At 37.8% G+C, this 18,740-nt stretch overlaps 1 long non-coding RNA gene across 1 annotated transcript in view; it reads left to right on the plus strand.

Annotated features, from left to right (window-relative positions):
* LOC111097237 overlaps window positions 1-18,342 on the plus strand; it is a 34,683-nt gene extending 16,341 nt beyond the window's left edge. The window contains exon 3 of the long non-coding RNA XR_005362934.1: window positions 18,125-18,342. This is a non-coding gene — a long non-coding RNA (uncharacterized LOC111097237). The remainder of the gene's footprint in view (window positions 1-18,124) is intronic.
* The last annotated feature ends 398 nt before the right edge of the window (window positions 18,343-18,740 follow it).

Genomic DNA, 18,740 nt, shown 5'->3' on the forward strand with positions numbered 1-18,740 from the left:
TTTTAGGCTGTTTCTGATAGCCAAATGTCCATGACCTGCTTCCATGACAGATATGGAAAATAGGGAAAGTGGTAGGAAAAGGGATGAGGGGGAAATGTTAGAATATATGAAATATAATAGCAAGACTTACAAGGTCTACTCCACACCAAACACTGCTCTGAGGTCTTGACATACATTAAATCATTGAATGCTCATAATAACCCATGAGGTAAAGAGTATTATTGTCCCCATAACATAGATGAAGAAAAGGATGTGATTAGGTGATCAGAAAGATGAAATGATTGCCCAACTCACATAATTATGAAGGGGCGGAGGTAGCATTTGTTCCCAGACATCTAAGCTCTAGGATGTGTCCCCCTCCACTGAACTATCTTGTCTCTGAAGTCCCATTTTTCCTCATAACTCTGAACAGCATCCCCAGAAAGAAGTTCTTAGCAGTTGGTCTATAATTTTCCATTCTCATCCTTGTTTACTATATTCTCCATTCAATAATTAAGTGAGTTAATATTTATAAAGTGCCTAAAAGAATGCTTGGCATATAGTAAGCAGCATATAAATTGTATTAATGAATAGAATAAATAAACTCAATTATGTGTGAATACTTATTATGTTGCAGGCAGTCTGCCAGACACTGGAAATGCAGAGTTGAACAAAGGATGTAAAATCCTTATTCCCTTTGACCTATAGCAAGGTAGGGAAATAAAAAAACAAAGTAAATTTTTACAAATAATTATGTCATAATTCTTGTGAAAGTGCCATATAAAGAAGTATGATCTATCTTGAGGACTCATGGGAGGAAGACATAATCCAGATTAGAACCTAGCTCAGGCAAGACCTGGGAACCAAGGGACGATAAGGAAGCAGGCAAAAAACAGCTGGAGTGAGAGCCTTCTAGGAAGAGGAAACTCAGGTGCAAAGTCCCTGAGATAGAAAGGATCCTAGAAAATCGGAAGGTCCTGGAATAGAGCCATTACATTCAGTTTATATTAAAAACAAGGTGGGGGGGGGGTGGCATTCAGGAAAAGTAAAGATGGGACCTCAGCTCCCCCCAATGCCTGTCCTTGTACATGCTTCAGCTTTTATTTCATTTCACGACTCTGCAACACCTAATGCTGCAGACCACCCACTTCTGCTCTCACCAACCTTCCTTGAAGCTGCTCTTTCCTGGTGCTCTTGGTGGAGCTCTGACCACATTTTCTCTCCCTTGCCATGTTGAGCATCCCAACGTTCCAGTCTCGAATCCTTTCTCTGACACTAATACATCACCCAGGTGATTCCATCCAGTTACACCCTCACTGCCATCTGTTTCTTGGTGGCACCCAAATCTGTACATACAATTTGATTTTCACACTGAATTCAAAAGGCATGTATTTATATATTCAGTCCCTATTGTATGGTATCACTTCTTGAACATCTCCAAATTAATATGTCCAAACCTGAACTCACGCATTCCCTGCCAAGTTTCCTCCTCTCAATTTCAGTTTTGTTTTGTTTTGTTTTTTAGATTTTTTTATTTATTCATGAGAGACAGAGAGAGAGAGAGAGAGAGAGAGAGAGAGAGGCAGAGACACAGGCAGAGGGAAGCAGGCTCCATGCAGGGAGCCCGACGTGGGACTCGATTCCGGGTCTCCAGGATCAGACATTGGGCCGAATGCAGCACTAACCCGCCGAGCCACCCGGGCTGCCCTCAATTTCAGGTTTTAATTAATGACACCACTGTTCACCCAGTTGCCCCAGCCAGATACTTAGAAATTACTGTCACTTATTTATCTCCTATATATCTAATCAGTCACCAAATACTATTATATACTTTCTTCAAATCTCCTGAATCTTTTAACTTCTGGCCAGGCCCTTCAAGTTCTTCTTTTATTTTTTTACTGTATTCTGCATTGCCATCCATGCACTTTCCTTATCATCAGCCTTGGCTCTGATTATACCCTTCGTAACACTGCCATAGTGATCCTTCAGGTCTGTAATGTGTTTGTATCTCTTTTTTTAAAAAAATCTGTTTATGACTCCATTGCCTATAAAATTACATCAGAATATAAGGGCTTCATGATGCAAGTTCCATGCTCAATGCTCTGTCTATATTTCTGGCCACTCTTCCCCTTTATGTCAGCTCTCATTTCATTAGAAATTACATTGTTCTGTACAATTAAATTGTTTCTGTACCCAACTATGATCTTCCTCTTCAAGGGCTTTGTTTTTTTATTTTGTTTTGGTTTTTTGTTTGTTTGTTTGTTTGTTTTGTTTTGTTTTTTTGCAAACATTTCCCTCTGCTTATCTGTCAATATTCACCAGGATAATCCCTCTGATTCTGTAAACCTGCTATGAGCCAGTCCTGGAGCAGGACTTCATTCTTCACCTGAGTCACATCCATTTCTACCCTAACAAGGCTACCATGATGATGCTTTGAGTTCCCAGTTATCAATGCCAACTATGACCCAAATCCAATAGTCCTGAAGTGACTCTGTGTTCCCCATTTCAGAGTGTACCAATGTATATGGTAATAACTGCCCTTGGGGAAGGACTTGGGAAATCATGGTTAAGTTCACTTGCCACTGTTTCAGCATCCCTTCTCCTGGATACTGGCCTCTCCTTCAGTCAATGAGTTCTTAGATGGGGATCCCTGGGTGGCTCAGCGGTTTGGCGCCTGCCTTTGGCCCAGGGCTCGATCCTGGAGTCCTGGAATCGAGTCCTACGTCGGGCTCCCGGCATGGAGCCTGCTTCTCCCTCTACCTGTGTCTCTGCCTCTCTCTCTCTATGTTTATCATAAATAAAAGTAAATCTTTAAAAAAAATGAGTTCTTAGATGGAAAGCTTACTTTCAGAAACTGAAAAAATTTGTAATATATGGATCAAGCTTCTATGCATAGATTTCCTCTAATATTTTTTAAAACCCAGATGGTATCATTTACATGTTACAAATAAGAAAATCAAGGCTCAGTGAAGTTATATAATTGGCCTAGCCAATGAAATGTAAGGACTGCACCAGTATTGGAAAGGTCTGTCTCAAAGAGTCCATTTTCCTTCTACTATCCAATATAAGCTCCATACAAACAACATAATCTGACTCAAAAATATATTTACCCACGAAGTTCAACTACATTCCCTATAGATCTAAACCTGGTCCTTTTATATTAGTATGGTAAAACAGCATTGGTTCAAATTCCCATTCTATCCCTTATTAATTTTAAATCATTGTTTCTACAAATCAGTTTTCTTATTTATAAAATATCAATAACAAGTACATATATGATAGAACTTTTGTGAGGATTAAATGAGCTCAAGTATATAAAGACTATGGAGCATGTTAAGAGCATTCAGTAAATATTAGCTATCATCAATATCATCAAGTTATTGTTGTTATTACTAACATTGAACACTATATGTAAGGCAATTAATACAGTATCTGCAAAAAAGTATTACCTGTTGTGACATTATTTAATATTATTAATAACTAATTACTAATATTTGGGGAATATATGATGCTTTAATGCTTTACAGTAGTATACTTATCCCACAGCAAGTTTTCAAAAATGTTCATATTTAATGATGCTTTAAAGTATATAACAGTAATATATACATTGTTGAAACTTGAACATGTTTGCAAAATTACAAATGTACCTTCCAATGCCTGAACTGTGGGGAGACCATCACTTTGCAAATGAGAAAAATCCCTGAAACCATCCTCAGGTACGTCCTCAAGTGTGGATGTCTGTGTCCATCTGGTCCAATGACCTTAGAGTTTCTGCAGCTTCATTCAAATTCACCAGCTGGGGCCAATCTGATCCATCACCCCAGTTCACAGACCTCAGCACCTCAACCCAAATCTAACAGTAACTATTTTAGTACCTGAACATGGCAAGAGCTTTATTTTAAGTCATTAAATGTAAATTCTACCAATGAAAATCTTCTCTCTCTTAATTAAAATTAACAGAAAGCATGTCCTGTTTTGAGACTTGACACATCAATGGATCTTTTCTGTTTGCAAAGGGGTAGGGTGGGATAGGAATCTGTCATACTCTTGCAAGCACCACTAAGCTGGAAAATTCACTTTGGCCAGAACCTCATGTCCATATTGGCCTTATTTTAGCTTGCAGCAGTCTGCATGAATGACAATAATCCCATCAGAATTATTAATTTAGCATAAATTGCATAACAGACTCCTAGGTGACAGTAAAAAGCAACCCAACGAAAACAGCAAAGAAAGCCTTTGTTCTGTTTCTAGCTGGTATGTAGAAACACACAGACACAGTACTATCATTGTAGTCACCCCAACCATGAGAAAAAGCCATATAATCTATTAAGTAATTCTTTTTCTTGAGCCAATTGAAAGCTGAATTTGGGGATGCCTGGGTGGCTCAGTGGTTGAGCACCTGCCTTCGGCCCAGGGCATTATCCTGGAGTCCTGGGATGGAGTCCCACATCAGGCTCCCTGCATGGAGCCAGCTTTTCTCTCTACCTATGTCCTCTGCCTTTCTCCCTCTCTGTATCTCTCATGAATAAATAAATAAAATCTTTAAAAAAAAGAAAGCTGAATTTGAAAATTAATAAAGCGAACTGATTTCCAGAGTGCCAAATTTCTCTGAGGAGTGGGGACACACACACTCTTTCATGGGACAAGAGAGGGAAGCGCTGGTGTCAGAAAGAGAGACAAATGCAGTCAGCCAGAATGTTAACCAATTCCTAAAGGTTGAATGGCAAATCAGTTAAAAATGGAAGCCCTTGGGCAAAGGAAGTATGAAAGCACTCATGAATAAGTTTTTGGTTTTTTTGTTTTTTGTTTTTTGTTTTCCACAAGCTGCATCAAATGCTCACAAAAAAAAAAAACAAAAACAAAAACAAAAACGACCTAGGGATTTCTGGCAGGGCAGGAGACTGGAGTGATTTTCCCTCCATGACGCAGGTGTGCTGATAAAGTCAGGTGCCGCTGGCAAAAGGATACAAACCTCCCTCCCAAGTTCCAGGACTCTTCTTGCATGAGAATCCCACATCTGAAGCTGGTAGTTGGGGTGAAGATCACACACAGAGACCCAGGCAAAAACCAGTTGCTTCTGATGGAAGCAGAGAAGAAATTCCATTTGCTTCTTGGAGAGTAGGAAGTTAAACCTCTCGGGTCCAGTGTCTTACACCCACCAATACCAGGCAGAAGTCTGCCACCACTGGAGGAAGGATAGAAACTCTCCCCCCACCCCAGAACATTACAGATACTACGCAGAATTTGGCTGCCACATGAGAGGTGTATGCAAGCTTGCTAGGGCTGCCATAATAAAATCAAATTCACCAGCTGGGACCAGTCCACACTGAGTGGCTGAAACAAGCAAAATGTTTCAAGAGGCTAGAAGTCCAAGATCAAGGTGTCAGCTGGGTGGGTTTCTTCCTAGGGCTGCAATGAAAGAACCTCCCCCATGAGTCTCCCTGAGCTTCCAGGGATTTGCTGGCAATCTTTAGTGTTACTTGGCTTATAGAAACATGGCCCTGAGCTCTGCCTTTATCTTCACATGGCATTCTCCCTGTGGGTCTATGTCCCAGTATTCTCTTATAAGGACATAAGTTACTTTGAATTAGAGCCCACCCTAATGGCTGTATCTTAACTAAATATGTCTACAATGACCTTACTTCCAAATAACATCAGATTCTTAGGTAAAAGAGGTAAGGACTTCAACATTTGAATTTGAGAATGGGAGACAATTCAAACTATAACAAACAAAGCAGATGCAAAAATGTTAAGGAAGCTCTACTTTTGAGGCCCAGACTCATAGGATCCTCCTAATACTGAGGCGGGAACAAAAGACTAAAGATCCCTTCCTGTCCTACCATGACCCTAGCACCAAGTAATTAGAAGTCATTTTTAATGCAAGAAAAATTGAAACATATAACATCAACATTGGTGAAGTAAAAGCAGTGTTTAGATTGAAATGAATAGCATTAAACACGAATGTTAGAGAGAAACATCTCAGATCAATGAACTAAGCTTCTGTTCTAGGAAATGAGAATCAGAGCAAATTAAACACAAAGCATCAGAAGAAAGAATAAAATAGGCACCATACATAAAAATTAGCTTGAAGTGGTCATAGGCTTAAATGTAGAGAAATACAAAGGAGAAAATCTTTGTAACATTGAGTTAGACAAAAATCTTCTTAGAGCACAAGAAGCAAATGTATTTTAAAATACTGATAAATGATACTTTCTTATTATTAAAGACTCCTATTATACTAGATGCCTGGGTGGGTCAGTGGTTGAGTGTCTGCCTTTGGCTCAGGGCATGATGCCCATGGTTTCGGGATCAAGTCCCATATCTGGCTCCCCTTTGAGAGCCTGCTTCTCCTTCTACCTGTGTCTCTGCCTCTCTCTCTGTGTCTCTCATGAATAAATAAATAAAATCTTAAAAAAAAAAAAAACCCTCCTATTTAAAAAAAGAAAAACATGCTTACAAAAATTAAAAGACGTCTGACAGACTTGGAGAAAATACTCACCATATACTTTAATGACATATAAAGAACACTTACCTCTCAATGAGAAAACACAAAGCCCAATTTTTAAAAATGAGTAAAAAGCTTAAACATTTTATCAAAAAAGAGATACAGAGTAAGAAAAAGCATATGAAAATATGCTCAATATCAATAATCATCAGAGAAATTCAAATTAAAACTGCAAAATAAAAATAAACTGGGATGCCACTGGCTACGAGATACTAATGACAAAGACAAGAGTACCAAGTGCAGAGGAAGTTGAGGCTGTACCTGGAATTCACATGCTTTGCTGATGGAAAAGCAAAATGACACCTTCACTTTGGAAAACCACTTGGCAGTGCTTTATACACGTACCTAACGTCAACCCAGCGAACCAACCCTTACATATTCACTCAAGGGATATTAAAACATCTATCCACACAGGACTGAACATTCAAAACAGCTGTTCACAACAGCCCCAAATTAGAAACAACCCCAGTGTCCGTCAAGTGGCAGGTCTGTGCAGTAGGAAAGTACCTACCATAAAAAGGAAAAACCACCACAATACGTAACAATAAGAATGGATCTGAAACTATTATCTTCAGTGAAAAAAAGCCAGGCATAAAAGGATAACTACTAAATGATTTCCTTCATATGCTGTCTAGAAAAGATGAAATTCCAGGGATAAAAATTAGATGAATGGTTGCCAGGGCCTGGGTGTCGGGAGAGGGGACTTATTCCAGAGGAACATAAGGGAATTTTTCAAGGTGCTGGATTATGGGCTATGTCCATATATGTTTGTCAAAATGCATGAACTGTGTATTTAAAATGGATAGATTTTAATTATTTAAAGTTTACCTCTATTAACCTTTAAAAACATTTAAAAACCACAGCAAAGAAATCCTTCCTATGAAATATTTTACATAATTAACCAAAGAAAGTCACATAAAGGACTTCAAGCTGGACTCTGAATAGATGATTGTATAAGACTATTTAATTACACCATCTCTTTGTGCTTGAACAATTTCATTCATTCAATGTATATTGAGTTTCTGTTATATACAGTGGGTATCAGGCCTACTTAATTAGGGAGGAAAACCAAGACACTGGGAAGACTCCTGACTTAGCCATATTGGATTGGAAGTCTATGTCTAGACAATGTAGAGCCTATATGCCCATGCCTGGTACAGTGTAAGACTGGGGGAGGAGAAACCAAAGACAAGAAAGTACGTGGAGCATTAACCCTTCCTGGTTCTCAGAATGTTTTCAAAGTGAAAATTTACTCTTGTTTCCCACTTTCTTTAGCTGTCTTCACATGGCTAACTTTCACTGCTTCCAGCTGGAAATTCAAGCAGGTCATGATTTTCCCGGTTATACATGGTTAATACACCATTCTATACCTGCTCTAAGTTGCAAGGTCAATCAAGATTTAGACTCTCCAGTGAAAAACGTAAACACCTTCTTCAATTTTCATCCCAAGGCAATGTGTCAGATGCCAGTCAACTGCAGATTTATCACCTGCCTACAGGTGCATATCACTTGCCTTCAGGACAGGGATTCTCACTGACTTGTCTAGGCATATACCCTTTCTTCCTCATTTACCACCCAACCCACATCTAAAATTATAACTGATCTCCTCCTCAATGGGATAATATGGTAGAAAAAGAGGAAGGCAGAGCAGCACATTATTATTTGACTTCTAAGTAAATCAGAATGAAACAAAACAAAAGAATGCTCCTAATAGCTGAGAACTCACAGGAAGCTGGCCTGGCAACTTACTTGGTACCTGACATAAGCAATTTCACTCAGTATCAACATCAGAAAAGGTTATGTCTTGACTATGATGGGAAGAGACACAAACCACAGCACTAGACAACCATAAAGAGGATGAAACATTTGTCTTGCCTGGCTAACAATGTCAGTGACAGCTCCATCCCACTTTGCTACTCCTACTCCCTTTATAAAACATGCTAAGAGCCCTATCATCAAACTACCTCTTGCTTTACTGATAGCTTCCAATCCAGTACAAGCCTTCACTTTCTTAAGACCTCCCCAAAGTCACCCATTAAAGCCAAACCCTATCACAAGCATATCCTACATGCCCTTATCCTGATTGGCCCCACAGTTCCTTATGGTGTAAGGTTTCCCTTACGACAGCAAGTTATTAAACCTAGTGCTGTTTGACCACATTACTTCTTCCCTGGCCTTCAGGGAAGATGGTTTTATTCTCTTTGAGCCTGACAAATACTCAGAGCTCATTCTTTTTCTTATGAACACAACCATGGATTCCTTGGAGGACTTCATGTTGGGTCCATCCAGCTGAAATACTTGTTTCATAGAACGTATGTTCTTTTCCTCCATTTTTTTCACCCGTAGTCCTTGTTTTTTGTTTGTTTGTTTGTTTGTTTGTTTGTTTGTTTCAGAGTTCTGCTCCATATAAAGTCTCTCTACTGGACTCCCAGGAAATTCTTCCAGGAAGAAGTTGAAAGATTCAAGATGAAAATCTAGATCACTCGCATGCCCAGTACGTCTTAACTCTGATCCAAAGGAAAGGGTCATGAATCCTTTTTTCCTCGACACATTTTGGCAGAATAGTTCAATCCCATCATAGCCATAGCTTTTCCTCACTCATCCAGCAAGTCCATTTACCAACCCAAATATCCTGCAACCTGGATCACCCATGTCAGAGGCAGGCACCATTGCTTTGCATACCCCTACTCCAGGATATTCAAAACACAGCTTTTCCAAAGAGAAAAGCCCCTGCATTTCTCATTCTATATAAAACTGATCCTTTTGTGGGGTTTAAGACTGTCTTCAAAGCCTAGAAATCAGAATTTCTACTTGTTAGGGAGTTATTTCTCACTGGGATGGTCACATCTATTGCATGCAGTGCCCAGTGCCTTGGTCAAGATCATCTATATAAAATCCTATCTTTTCCTTTGTCACTATAACCATTTTAATACTTCCACTTTTCCACAATTTATGGAACTCAGAAATTCAAAATAGAACTTTTCTTATTCTTTCCCTGAACTTATATGTTTTTTTTATTCTGATCTCCCATTTCCAGCAATGGCACAAATTTTAATCTATATGCTTTCACATAAGTTCAGTGTCATATAGCGATTATTTTTCAGACAAATCAAGATTATTATTCTAATCCCACCCAGGTTCATAGATGCCATTTTCCTTCCCCACCTATCCTCTTTCCCCAATTCTATACACCCTTTATCCACTGCCCATCCACACCAGGCTGGGAGTAATGTGCTTACATGAAAGTCTGACATGGCTGGTGGGAAAGTCATGCCTCCTGGTTTCGTGGGTTTCTTTACAGCCAGGGAGGGCATCCTGCTGTTCTCTGTTCCTGGGATGACCATCTGATCTGTTTCCTGATGTAGCTGCTTCCCTGCCTCCTCACTGGCAACCCGTCCACAGGAAACTTCAGAAGGTTTCTTTTCATCTGATTGGCAGCCTCTTTGGATTGAAGCTTCACCCTGTATCTTACTCTGAGCTTAAAGGAAATTAAGAATGGTTTGATGCCAGTCATTTTGGCAAGATGGCAATGGCCTGGGGGAGGAGGCGGATCTTTCTTATTAATTTCCTTTAAAACCACTCCTCCACTTTTTTGTTGTATGTTACTAAATGGCCCCACCCAAGCCCTTCACTCACTACCTTTGTTTTTTCATTCAGTGTCCATGTCCAGTCAGTCAAAATCCTCAGATCAGAACGTGAGAGACACCTTGTATTTATTTCACCTGTTACCACTCTTTATGCATAGACTTGAATCATCCTTATTTTTTAATAAAATACAATTATGATTTACATCTTTTAAATCTTTAAATCTGTCTCTACTGATTTTTAGGAAATTCCAAGTACTTGGCATAAAATTCACTTCTTACTCTGATTTCTATCTCCCTCTCTAACCTTATCTATTATCCTTCCCCCATATACACCCTACACCCTAGTTTCCAAAAAATGTCAGACTATTTCACTTCCCCTTGCATTTGTTCATACTCTGCTCTCCTTCTGGATTGTTTTTCATCACTTATAATGAATTTAAGGGTGATTTTTACAAATAGGAATGACTACTGAGATGTTTTTATTTTAAAAATTAATGTTTGATTTATTAAACTTTACCAATTTGAATTCTTAGTCCCTTATTAAGGTTTTAAGTCCAGCTTGTAAATTGTATTCTGTGTATAATTTTAAAATTATACACATATTTTAATATATACACAGATTTTAGAATTATTTTTAAAGAATTTTTGAATAATTTTTGGTCCTTTTTGAAAACTTTTAAAATGGAGCATTTTCCGATAATTTATTTTTTTTCAAAGATTTTATTTATGTATTTGAGAGAGAGAAAGAGAGCATGAGGCAGGGAAGGGCAGAGAGAAAGAAGGAGTCTCAAGCCAATTCCACATTGAGCATGGAGCCCAATGTGGCACCTGATCCCGGAAACCTGAGATCATGACCTGAGCTGAAATCAAGAGTCAGATGCCCAAAAGACTGAGCCACCAGGTCCTCCAACAATTTAGTTTTTAATTTCGTTATATTTTCATTCTTCTTTAACTATTTTACCTGACCAAATACAAAGCATATCTATTTTTTAAATCAATTAACTAATAGCTTTTAGTATAAGAAACATCACTTTATATTTTGTTGTTAATTTAAAATAACATATCATTTTATATCGATCCATATTACTCACAGATTTCTTATTTGTAAATATGCCTATTTGCTGCAATTTGCTTTTAACTCCAAAATAAATGTCTGTGGCTCATTCAGAGTCTTTCACAGGCACATGAATCTACAGATCAGGGAAATTTTTGATTGCCCACCTAACTGAAGGCAAAGAAGATGACATTCTGCATTCTTGTTTCAGTTGTCATACTGTAAATACTGGTCTATTTAGTGTCACATTTTTTTGCATTTTTGTGCTTCTGTTAGTGATTTCTCTGTTTAAAATGGCTCCCAAGCACAGTGTTCAAGTGCTGACTGGTGTTTACAAGTACTAGATTATTATGTGTCTGACGAATAAGCTTCATTCAGACCGTTCCTGGCTGTTGCCCATGAGATCAATGTTGAAGAATCAACAGTATATATTAAATAAGGTGTCTTTAAATAGAAACAAAGAAAATAGGGTTATGGATTGATTTATTCATGAAAAGATGATCAGAGGTCCACAAGAACCTAATCTTATATTTCGTCTAGGAACAACAGTTCAGTATCTGCTAATTCAGAGTTCATAGTGACATATAGAGAACATAACTAGAACATAACCATAACTTCAAAAAAGGAAAAAACTGCCAGTTAAGCTGACATGCCATTGATTGAAAGATACATCTTGATTTCAGAGATAAATGTGTCTCAAAATATGAAAGATGTCTCAGAGTTGATAAACTAAATGATAAATATTTAAAATAATTCATTATTGATAAATAACATTTATAAATCTGTTGAGTTAAAACTATAATTAGAATAACCCTTGAGGTACCTGGGTGGCTCAGTTCAGGTCAGCAGCCAATTCTTGATATTGGCTCAGGTCATGATCTCAGGGTCCTGAGACTGAACCCCCATGTGAATCTCCCCAATAGGTGTGGAGCTTGCTTAAGATTCTCACTTTCATTCTCCCTCAGCCCCTACTCAACTCTGCATATGTATGTGCCTGCTCACTCTTAAAAAAAAAAAAAAAAGAATCTTCCATTGGTGGACACAAATCTATAACTGACTTTAACTCAAAATAATAAATCTAACTCAGCCACTTAATTATACAATTTAATTTGGAGATATCATAATAGGTCAAAATCTATTAAAATTATAACTACAAAAAATAACCAATACATGCAGACTTTTTCATAATATACATTTTAAAAATTACATGGTTTTTAAGGATTTATTTATTTATTTGAGATACAGAGAGAGAGAGAGAGAGTAAAAGCAGAAGGGGCAGACAGAAAGGGAGAGAAAGAAACCCTAGCAGACTCCACATTGAATGCAAACTCTTATGTGGGGCTTGATCTCATGACCCCGGAGACCATGACCCTGAGATCACAATCTGAGTGGAAACCAAGAGTGGATGCCTAACCAACTGCACTACCCAGGCACCTCTTTAAATTTGTGTTTTAATTTTAACTGAGTAGCTTATAGTACAAGATGTTTGAGGTTTGATGAATTCTGGTAGTGTGCCAAATGCCCAGGAAGTGGACATTTGTTCCTTGCACTTTGTTCCTTGATATACTTTAACCACCCCCAAGGTTTTAGCTTAAATTTCATGTCTCAGTGATGTTTACTCATGCTATCAGAATCAAATTCTATCTTCTTGCCTCATCTCCATGAATCTATCCCATTTGATTTATGTCTTTAAAATCATACTAAATATGTAGTTATTTATTTAGATGTATTGGCATTCCATTATGTGGCAGACATCAGTACTTATCTTTAAATCATGAGAGTTGGGATCCCTGGGTGGCGCAGCGGTTTGGTGCCTGCCTTTGGCCCAGGGCACGATCTGGAGACCCGGGATCGAATCCCACGTCGGGCTCCCGGTGCATGGAGCCTGCTTCTCCCTCTGCCTGTGTCTCTGCCTCTCTCTCTCTCTCTCTCTCTGATGACTATCATAAATTTAAAAAAAAATGATGAGTGTCTCACATAGCATACCCACATAAGCAGATACTTCATACATGTGACTTGACTTTTTTCTTTTTCTTTTATACCTGTTATGTGCCATGTCCTTATGCTAAGCACTGAGGATAAAATGTCAAGTGATGTTGGCCTTGACTTCCAAGGGCTTGCAAATTAAGAAGGTAGGCACATAAGCTATGCTAGAACAAACAAGAGGGTCCAAATCAGGTTGAGGTGTTGAGATAGGAGAACGCAAGACAAAAGAATTTTCCAGGAGAGCAGAATTTGAAGTTTGCTTGTGAGTTAAGTAGATGAAGAAAACCTTAATAGAATGAATCCATAAGATGTGGCTGCTTGTCAAAAAAATCCTCATGAGGGACGTCTGGTTGGCTCAGTGGTTGAGCATCTGCCTTTGGCTCAGTTTATAAGCTTATGGGTTCTGAGATCAAGTTCTGCATCAGGCTCCCCATAAGAAACCTGCTTCTCCCTCTGTCTGTGTCTCTGCTTCTTTCTCTGTGTCTCTTATGAATATATGAATGAGGTCTTTTAAAAAAATCCTCATGAGTTATCAAAAATCAACCAGTTTTAAATAAAAGAAGTTTATAGTTCTAAATTCATGAGCCAATGTGAGATTTAATCAAACTTGAAGTCTATATTATTAGAAGTATAATTGAATTAAATGCACATCTTGTTAAGGAAGAAGTTGTAGAGAATGATGCCTAGGCTTTGGTTCAAATTTACTCACGGAGGTAATTCATTTCTTTTCCAAATTAGAGAAAAGAAGTAGAGTTACTCTGTGCCATTTGTTGGTTTTGGAGGAGTGGGGAAGACACTAGCCAAAGAAACTGAGAAACTTGGAGCAGAAGAGACAACAAAATAGTGTAGGGAACAATTCATAACTTCACCTTATAAGAAAATGCTTTAACTTTCTATTTGGTTAAAATATCAGTTAGAGCCAGAGACTGAACAGCCGCCAGGTCCTTGCCTCTGACCTCTGTGTATAGTTCCAGCTGGAGGGAAAGCTACCAAAGAAGCCTGGTCCATGGGCAGAATTTGTATGGCAGTGGTACTCGCCACCTTAAGAGAAGCTAGAGCCTTAGTCACTTGAAAGGTAGGATGCCTCCCTCAACAATTTCAGGATTGTGCCTGCCAGCCAGTACCTTAAGACCTGCTAGGGCATTTGGGACCAGAGATGGTGCTTCTGAGTGCACATCCCCAGTGCACAGTCTGTGATAGACAGATATGCAAACCTTTCTACTAACACCATATCATGACCTGAAGAGAGGTGAGGTGTGTCTGGAGTAAGGTGGAGGACAATAGGAACATTTCACCTACTCTGTAAATATCTATTGTCTGTTTGAATGTTATATAAGAGAGATCATTTAGGAAATAGAACAAATGAGCTCATCCACTCCCATTTCTTGTTTCCTTCCATAATTGTGGCTTCATAAATGTTCTTGCTTCCTATTGTATTTATAGAGGGTGCTGTACTCAAAACATTGTTTGGGGAATTCCAGATGGTTCCTGAAACCATCTCAGCAATTCCCACAGAAGAACTATAGGAGTAAGGGCACTTCAATTGGAGGAGATCCACTTTTATAGATATTTCTTGTATGGGTTGCATTGTAACATTTCATTTGACCAAATAGTTCTGTGATCAAAAATAGAGGAATAAAAAATTTGACAGTATAAACTATCATAATATTGATCCTTAATAATAATAAAGGGCTATGCTTTTAATATGGGAAATAATGACAAATCTCACTGGGTTCAGATTTGCTTTCAGTTGATTGTCCAACACGTTTTCATAAAACTACATAATTCTTAAGAGTCCAAAGGATTTCTATGACTAAAATTATTGATATGGACAGGTCTTAGAATGCTAGAAAAACTGGACTAATAGTAGAAATATAAGACATATTTCACAGACATAGAGAAACAAAACAACTTTGGAGTATTTTTTTTTTCTCTCACAGTTTTTGCAATAGGAGAAAAAAAAAAAAAAAGATTGGCAACCGTTGTCTTCAAAGCCCTGATCCGTTAATACAACCAGCTAAATATAAACATCAAACAGATAAGAGTAAGGGCAAAAAATGCACTACATTTGCAGAGAAAAAATAAAAGTATGAGAGAACATGCCTGCATGTTAAAAATTAATTTAAAGAATGGAGAGAGTTAAGAAAGTGCTTTAAAAATAGTTGCCAATAAATTGAGTTGTTAAATTTAACAGTGACCCAGAGTACCTCGCTTCTTCCCAGAATTGACATCCACTTTTTCTCCTTTGTGCCTCTGATTAATGTAACATTTATAATACATGGAGAAATCGTGGGTGTACAGAACTATAATGAGCTGAGGTGCCTAAATCTTGTAAAGATTCTATAACCAGCAGCTGGAAACTGAAATTAGGATGAAATCATTTAAATCCAAATAATGTAACTTCCCTAACATCTGTCAAAGACTTGGCTTTTAATCTTATGATTGGAAATGGGTATTGCCACATGAACAGAATTTTCCTGGTAAACTCTGTCATTGTTGAAGTTAAAGGTAATTTTATGGTGATTTTATGGTGGAATGTCAGTTGATTTTCTGAAGATTACACTACCCAGGGACAGAGGAGACACCTGAAAAGCAAGATTTCTTGTTTTGTTTGCTTTGTTTTATGCTACTTGCTATGAACCCTAAAGAGCTCACTAAAGAGGAAGAAGTATTTCTGGCTTCTGCATGGAATGATGAAGAGTTTTGCTCTGAAGAGGTTACAGAGAGTCAGGAACAGATTCCTTAAGACCCAGTGGGTATTCTCATGGAGAGTTACCATTCTTGAATGTTTATCTTTTCACCTTACCTTTCTTTCCTCACTGCGCATCTTCCGGAAAATCTGGAAGATCAGAAGGGACCAGTTAGATGGAAGCATATTAAAATATTAAATTAAAACTTTCTTCCTAAAGTTGTGAAAAAATAAGGAATAATTTTATCATAAGTATGCCACATAAAGTATTGGAGACATAGATTGATATGTATTAGGATTCTCCAGAGAAACAGAGCCAATAGGAGAGAGAGCTATAGAAAGAGAAAGATTTATTGTAAGGTGTATAATAGATATATAAAGAGATTTATCACAAGAAACTGAATCATGCAATTATAGAGGCTGAGGAATCTCACCATCTGCCTTCTGCAGGCTGGAGACCCAGGAAAGCAGGTGGTATAGTTCAAAGGCCTGAGAAACAGAAGGCTATGGTATAGATTCCAGTCCAGTTCTCATAGCCCAAGAGCCAAGAGCATCAAGGGCAAGATCACTGTCCCAACTCACGCAATCAAGCAGAGAGCCCTCCTCCCTCCACCTCTTTATTCTAGTCAGGTCCTCAACAGATTGGATGATGTTCTCCCACACTGGGGAGGTCAATCCACTTGAGTCAATCTACCAGTTCAAATGGTACTAATCTCTCCCAGAAATACCCTCACGGACACACCCAAAAATTATGTTTAACCAACTACCTGACCATTCCATGATCTGGTCAGGTTGACACATAAAATTAATTACCACACTACACTAAAAAGTTTGTTACTTTTCTAAAATTCAAATCTGTGTATCTTGTTTTTTTGTTTTTTTGTTTTTTTTTTCTAAATCTGGTAACCCTGCTAGCCACATAAATAAAGTACGTTTGTGTATTTGGTGACATAATAGTCACAGCTATCTGATTGCATTTCTATAAGAAATACTTTTTCCTCCTATAAAAACAAAGTGAATTCAAAAACAAATTATAAATAAATGAAAATGATTGTTTATTTTTCATGTTATTCATATAGTTTTCCCTCAACTAATTCAGAAAACAAGCAGTTTAATTCTAACTTCTTTAGATGACACAACTTGGCATAATTGGAAAAATAAAAAAACACTGATGATTCACTGAAATTGTAATCAATACTTGTAATGACTTCAAGATTCATAGATGGAGAATATTTCAAAAACCTCCAGTATTTTCACTGTAATTTTTCTATTTCTTTATAAATATCATCGTAGCTCTGAGAAAAAGTTAATATTCCCAAGCTTGGGGGGCTGCAAAACTTTCTCTTTCCAATAGGAAATGCAGTTTTAATTCATTTATTAAGCTTTAATAAATCTCTTTTCCAGAGGTACACTCTGCTCCATTGGGTATCAAAATCTTGTAACAGCTAATTATGGAATGTGAAGGTTATATATTTTTCAGCCCAATAACTGTAAGATGCTAAACAAAAGATCAAAAGATTAGTTTTAATAAAACTCAATAAACCAAAAAGTGTAAATAACATGGATGAAGAAGCTTTGAAATGTCAATATGGTTTCTATATGAGATTTTACTTCTGTTGTAAGTAAACCAGAAAAAGAATTTAGCCAAAACCAATTTTCACTAGCATTCACTGAAAACTTCTCTTAGATTTAAACACTGGATACATTATATGTTACTAACACAGTTTAAAAAGTAGAACCTACTTAATGTTGCCTAATTTTATAGTTCTTAAATTATTTTCCTTATTCAAAAGTAAAATGCCTCAAATATGTAATGTTAAATATGTAAAACCTCTGTGTCCCCCATAATAACTGAAAGAAAAATAGTAAATTAGAATATTTTTAACAATAAGTAATTGTTAGAAGAAGTAAGTCATTGTTAGCTGAAGTTTGCTTTGTAATTACAGACCCAGAATTTAAAGAGAAAATGTTTTGCATTTGGTCTTAAGTAGACTAACCACAAATAACCATAATTCTCTATAAATGGACTGACGTGCTGAGTACAGCTTTATGCCACGCAGATCCCAGCTTCCCCCAAGGGAGCTAAGCTACACTTATTCAGTAGCAGGTTACACTTCAGAACCTACTGGATTCTTACTGACACAATACACACACCTACAGCTGGGGCCAAGAACAATCTGGAGTCAGGCAGAGTAGGAATTACAGTGAAGAGCCACCACTCCCTTAACTGTGGGCCATCAATGGAAAATAAACACAAGGAGGAGGAAGGAGCCCCTTCCTATTACAACCTGAATTTACCACTTTGTCTCTTGCTTGTTCTGCAGAGGAAATCATCACTACAGAGCTTCAGCAATGCCTCAGGACCTCAACTCCTAGAACATGGTAGTGCACAAAGTCAACCCATTCCAGAAAGTATACTGAGTGCAACCTGCAGAGGAGGAGCAGATGCAGGTCTGCCTGGTGCATCATTGAAGCAGAGGTTCAATCATATGTTTAAAATAGTCTTGCTCCTTGAAACTCTCTCTCTCTTACTGTTCCTTAAATAAACCTGTATCATCAAAAGCCAAAATGTCAAGATAGCTGAGAAAATACTTGAGCCACTGAAATCAGTGTTAAAAAAAATAGTTTAAAATATATCTAATATCTTAAATGAATGTGCTATTTTCTTAAAGATTTTATTTATATATTTATTTGAGAGAGAGAATAGAGTAAGAGAGAGGTTGAGTGGAGGGGGAGCGGCAGAAAGAGAGGGAGAAGCAGACTCCCCATAGAGCAGGGAGCCTGATGTGGGGATTGATCCCAGGACCCTGAGATCCTGACCTCAGCTGAAGGCAGATGCTCAACCAACTGAGCCACCCCAATGCCCGAATGCAGTGTTATGATATCACATTGAAATTACATTTTTAGTTTTCCAAAACCATAAAGTGGCTAACCAGAGGT

The sequence above is a fragment of the Canis lupus genome, chromosome 8 (assembly GCF_011100685.1).
Source record: "Canis lupus familiaris isolate Mischka breed German Shepherd chromosome 8, alternate assembly UU_Cfam_GSD_1.0, whole genome shotgun sequence".
In the NCBI taxonomy this organism is placed as follows: Eukaryota; Metazoa; Chordata; class Mammalia; order Carnivora; family Canidae; genus Canis; species Canis lupus.